This window comes from Bidens hawaiensis, unplaced genomic scaffold, assembly GCF_021521415.1.
Source record: "Bidens hawaiensis isolate Kalapana, Puna unplaced genomic scaffold, B.hawaiensis_p1.1 tig00010928_1, whole genome shotgun sequence".
Classification (NCBI taxonomy): Eukaryota; Viridiplantae; Streptophyta; class Magnoliopsida; order Asterales; family Asteraceae; genus Bidens; species Bidens hawaiensis.
The window spans coordinates 492,456-498,455 of record NW_027491845.1 but is presented as its reverse complement, the minus strand read 5'-3'; positions in this window follow the sequence as shown (position 1 = coordinate 498,455).

The following is a 6,000-nucleotide window of genomic DNA, read 5'->3' as shown; positions in this document are numbered from 1 at the left end:
GAGAACTCTATTCTCCTATAGCCACTATGTATTACTTGATTCCAATGGCTGTCCAGAAGAAAAATCCTCCTTCTATCAATGAAGTAGGATGTGACATTAAAGAAAAAGATTTCGAGGATGTTAAGAACGTATATGGCTTTCCGCCGGACTGGGAAGCCGAACGCCGACAAAGGGGGCCATCGCGACTGCGCCGCCTCCGAGGAAGATGGCGGTATATCTTGACCATTTTACCACGGGTAACTTCCGATTGCCCGTGACGAAATTCGTAAGGTCTGTTCTGAAAAAATACGGACTTCATTTATCCCAAATTCACCCGTTTGGGATGCTACAGATTCGACATTTCGAATTCTGTTGTCAATCTTACAGTTATGAACCATCCGTCAATATGTTTGACATTTTCTACAAGATGACATATCGTGACGGGTAGTATGGCTTCGCTACTACCGGAAAGGGTTCGATTGGCTTTGAATGGATCCGGAGTATCCATGGATGGAAATCCAAGTTCTTTTGGATTCGGGAAGATGTCATCCCGTTTACAATGACTCGACGAAAGCCGGAAGATCCACTTCTTGAGATTCCCGTTATTGAATACACGGGGCACAAGTGGTTCGACACTCTGACCCGGACGCCTACACCTATGCGTCCTATGAATGAAGGTGCCATGGTTCATGCGAATATGAGCCGTTTATGGCCTTTCCCTCAGTTGGAACCATATTACGAGGGAACCGGTGGACGTAAGTATGTTGGTAATTCGTTCTCAGTATCCTTTCTTGTGCTAACTTTGTTGTTTTCTCGTGTAGGAGAATGCTCTGTTTTCAACTCTCTCTTGGACCGTGAGGAAGGTATGATGGTGCGTCGTGAAATTAATCGAAGGGATGTACCATTCTTGGAGCGCACTCGAGTCTACTTCCTATTCTCTACTACTCTGAGTCTGGAGCCTATAGTTTCTGAGACGATGTATGCTCAAGGTGAGGAGTTAGTCAAAAAGTGCGAAGGTATTTCCCAACCTCGACCTATAACTGCCGCTACTCCGAGTGGAGAGATAGTACTACTTTCTTCTAGCGAAGAATCGTCGCTCTGCGAGGGAGGGTTATCGATTGGTGCTACTAACCTTTCGCATTCGTCAGTAGGTTTGACCCGCAAGCAAGATTTGAAGGCCATCACCGATCCGTCGGCAGGTGAGGAAGATGGTCCTCAATCCGTTGAGGGCGAACCTCAGGCTGCGGAAGTGGGTGCTTCAAAAGCTGCAGGGAAACGGAAGGCGCAGGCTTCCGATGTTGCGCCTAAGAAGAAGAAAAAGAAGAAGGCTAAGGTTGATGTCCCGGTCTTGGGCGCCCGTCTTCGGGAGCTTGCTGCCCAAGACACTTCTAAAAGTGAGACTTGACCTTTTCCGATTGCTCTTCTATTTACCATTTCTTAGTGGCTTAAAGATTTTTATTTTTTGGAGCATTTTAGGTCTAAAGGATTCTGCTGCTACTGAACTTCCCACTCCACCAACTTCACCAAAGAACACTGTTCAGGAACCGATCAATCTATCAGATTCTTCTCCTAACAGGGACAAAGAGGTTGGTGCAGCTGATTGGTTCCACACATCTCCACCCTGTGATGAGCATAACTTCCATGATCAGGGTGGGGTTAGTGTGTTTAAACGCGGGGGCAAGCTTCTTCCTCTCAGGTGGGTGAGGATACAGCTCCACATCATCCCCGATGGTCGTTACGGCGGAACTCGGTGCTGAGTAATGCGGACGTTTTCCTAGAATATCTTGACGAAAGTCTTCCTCCTGCAGAGAAGGAACGACAACGTCGTCGCATCCGCCAAGAGCTTTTTGACTCCAACTCTTATCATGTTGCGAACGCTATGTCTACTAACCAGGAGCTTCGCCGGGACTGGTTAGCTATGAATGATGAGTTGGAGGAAACCGAGCAGAACTTGCTTGGAGCCAAGAAAGAGGCTCTTAAAGCGCTGACCGATGCCCAAGATAGTCACCGGGCTATGGAAGTGGCGAAAGCCGCACAACTTGCTGCTGAGGAGGCTAAGACTGCTCTCCAGAAACAACTGGATGAACAAGCTGATCTTATCAAGACCCTTCAAGCCGACTCAGTGGCCAAAGATCAACGTCTGTCCGCTTTGAATGCCAAGAATCGAGACCAAGCTCTGGAATGTGCTGGTCATAAAATGGATTTCCTCCGAGCCCAAGCGGACAATAAGTGGCTTTTATCGACAGCGATTCCCAAGGTATCGAGTCTTATTATTGATACAAGTGATTCGGGTATATATGTGTTTACTTATGCCTGTATGATTTAACAGGTTATTACCGACGTTCGCAACACTGATGATCTCGGGAATTGTGTTGCGATACTCCTCCGTGCCTCCGAGCAGGCGGGCCGACAAATGGGCCTTGAGGAGGGGTATAAGTTTGGTTCCAAGGGCCTGTCTCCAGAAGAATATGTGTTGGCCGGCAAGGATACTGTGTCTATCCTTGAGGAGAAAACCAAGGAGTTTGATACTTTGAAGTTTTCTCTCTCTGACCATATATAGGAACTCGCAGATAAGGATGATGTCATCGAGCAAATAAAGGAGTTGCTAGATCTTGAAGAGGAAGACGATGAAGAAGCCGAAGACACTGCGGAAGGCGAAAATGCTGCCTCGTAGATGTATATGTACTTCTCTTTGTAAATTTTGCTTCATGTTTTGTAATCTCTTTTGATTAAAATAAGAAGTCTTTGTGTTTCTTCCGGTGCATTTTGTCTTATGTATTATAATATAAGTGCTTATCCGGAACTTCGGTTTTGTCAATAAAAGATTACATCTCACAATGACATGAAAGTAACTAGACATTCTATATTCGTTAGGTGGAAGCCTTACAGAAAGAAATTGCATAACTTGCTAATCTATATGGGCACGCAGGCCTAAAAAGTAAAAAATGAACAAAACTGCTATATATAGCATTTCTTCAATTGTGCAGCGTTCCAAGTTCGAGGGACCTCAGTCCCATCTAACTTCTCCAACTTATAGGCACCTTTTGTTAGTACTTGTTTGATTTTGTAAGGTCCTTCCCAAGTTGGGGCTAGTTTTCCCGGAGGTTCCTAGCCGGAAGCCTCGTTATTGCGGAAGACAAAGTCTCCCGCATCGAACTTGCATTTTTGGACTCGCGAGTTGTAATATTTCTCAAGCTGTCGCTTATAATTGTGCTCGCGGATCAATGCTAGTTCTCTTCTTTCTTCCAATAGGTCTAGGTTCATCCTGAGTTCGTGGTCGTTGTCATCAATCAAAAGAACCCTCGCGGATGGGATTTCGATCTCTGCAGGGATTATGGCTTCAGTGCCATAGGTCAGGCTAAAGGGTGTCTCCAAATTACTGGAGTTCTTTTGAGTGCAGAAGGCCCAGAGTACATGGGGCAATTCGTCCACCCAACCGTTCGTTTCGTCCCTATCCTTGCCTTGATCCCTTCCTTGATAGTTCGGTTGGTCCTTTCGACCTGACCGTTTGCTTGCGGATGAGCTACGGATGTAAAGGTTTGAATGACTTGTAGCTCTTTCAACCATGCTTCTATCAGCAAATTGGGTCCCATTGTCACTTACCAACTTATGTGGGAGACGAAACCGGCAAATGATAAATTCCCAAAGGAATTTTTTCACATTTGAAGCTGTGATTGATGCAACTGGTTTGGCTTCTACCCATTTGGTGAAGTAATCAATGGCCACTATCAGGAACTTGACTCGTCCCGGGGCTTCTGGGAAAGGTTCCATAATGTCAATAGCCCACTTTTGGAACGACCAGGCAGAAGTTACTGGAATTAATTCGTTTTTTGGACGCAGGGTGTTGGGGGCATGACACTGGCATGAATCGCACTTTCTGATTTCCTGCACAGCGTCTAAATGCATGCCAGGCCAATAGTACCCTGCATTCATGATCTTTGCAACCGTCATTCTTGGTCCCGCGTGTAACCACAAATACCTTCGTGAATTTCTCGAATTAGATAATTTGCGTCTTCGGCGTCCACGCAACGTAACAGTGGACCAAGGAATGACCTCCGGTACAAGATACCGTCAATCAACTGGTAATCAGAGCTTTATGCTTAATCTTCCGAGCCTCAGCCTTTTCTGCTGGAAGCGTTCCGGAAGACAGATAAGCTATAATGGGTGACATCCAAGATTCGACGCCCGTTTGAATTACCAGGACTTGGTTTTCTGGAACGGATGGATGGTCTAGAACTTCTACACGAATATCTTTGGCGAGATGCTCAAAATTCGTTGAAGCTAGTTTGCTAAGAGCGTCCGCCGATTTGTTCTCGCTCCTCTTGATGTGAACAATACTGAAGGAGGAAAATTGACGAATCAAGACTCTTACTTGTGACAAATAAGAAGCCATGGCATCGTTTTTGGCTTCATATGTTCCGTTTATTTGTCCCGCAATTAGTATAGAATCCACCCGAGCCTCTAAATATTTACCCCCAGTTTTTTCGCTATCCGCAGTCCTGCCAGGAAGGCTTCGTATTCAGCCTCATTGTTGGTACTTTTGAAGTCCAACTTGATGGACTAGCCTTAAACCTGCGCCTGACCCTTCGCTGCTGGAATCTCCGTCCGTGAACAATGACCAAACTTGCCCTTATTCCGGAGGTGCTTGGGGTTGTTGTTCGATTAGGCATTCTTGTTCTTTGTACCGCGGAACCTCTGTGACGAAGTCCGCAAGTATCTGCCCCTTGATCGCTGGTCTGGGCTTATATTCGATCTAGTGTTCACCTAATTCAATAGCCCACTTTACCAGTCGCCCGGACAACTCAGGTTTACTCAGCACATTCTTGAGCTTGTACCCGGTTAATACATTGATAGGATGGCCCTGGAAATATCTGCGGCGTCTTCTGGCAGCATAAACTAATGCCAAAACCAACTTTTCTAACATCGAATATCTTGTTTCCGGGTCCGATAACGTTCTACTAACGTAATAGATTGGAGTTTGAACATTTTTCCTATCAGTCAGCAGAACGGCTACTATGGCAATGTCTGAGGTAGATAAATATAATGTCAAGGGTTCACCCGCATATGGTGCTGTTAAAGTAGGAAGCTCCATTGAGCATTTCTTAACTTCTAAGAATGTTTTCTCGGCTTCCGTGGTCCACTAGAAATGTGCCTTTTTAAGGCAATATCTAAGTGTTGACATGAATGGATGAGACTTGGCCGCGTGATTTGCTAAGAATCGGTTCAACGCCACAAGTCTTCCATTAAGTGTTTGAACCTCCTTGAGGGAAGAGGGTGAAGGCATGCGGGCTATAGCTTGGACCTTATCTGGGTTGGCTTTGAAGCCCACGCCTATTACTATGACCCCAAGGAATTTACCCTCTTCCATGCCAAATGAACATTTAGCCGGGTTCAATTTCATGTTGATGCTTCGTAATGTTTCGAAGGTTTCTTCGATATCCCTTAACATCTGATCTTCTTCAATGCTTTTGATTTCCAAATCATCCATATACACTTCGAGATTCCGACTTATTTGACTTTTGAAAGCCTGATCCATCAGTCGTTGATATGTGGCCCCCGCGTTTTTCAATCCAAAAGGCATCATTCTGTAACAGAATGTTCCTTGATCAGTTCGGAACTCTGTCTTGTCCTCGTCGCCAGCTGCCATGTGAATCTGGTGATACCCTTTGTAGGCATCGAGGAAACACTTGAATTTAAATGGGGCCACAACGTCTACTTTTAAGTCGATCTCCGGAAGCGGGTAACAATCTTTCGGACACGCCTTGTTCAAGTCTTTGTAATCTATGCACATCCTCCATGTTCGGTTGCTTTTTGGGACAATCACTGGGTTAGCCACCCATGTTTGATACTTGATTTCTCGTATGATTCCGGCATGAAGAAGGTCTTGTACTTGTTCATTCATAGCCTTTGTTTGTTCTGGACCCATTTTTCGTTTCTTTTGTACAATTGGGGTGATAAATGGATTCACCCTTAATTTATGTTCCGAAATGCTCCGCGGGACACCGGTCATGTCCGCGGGTT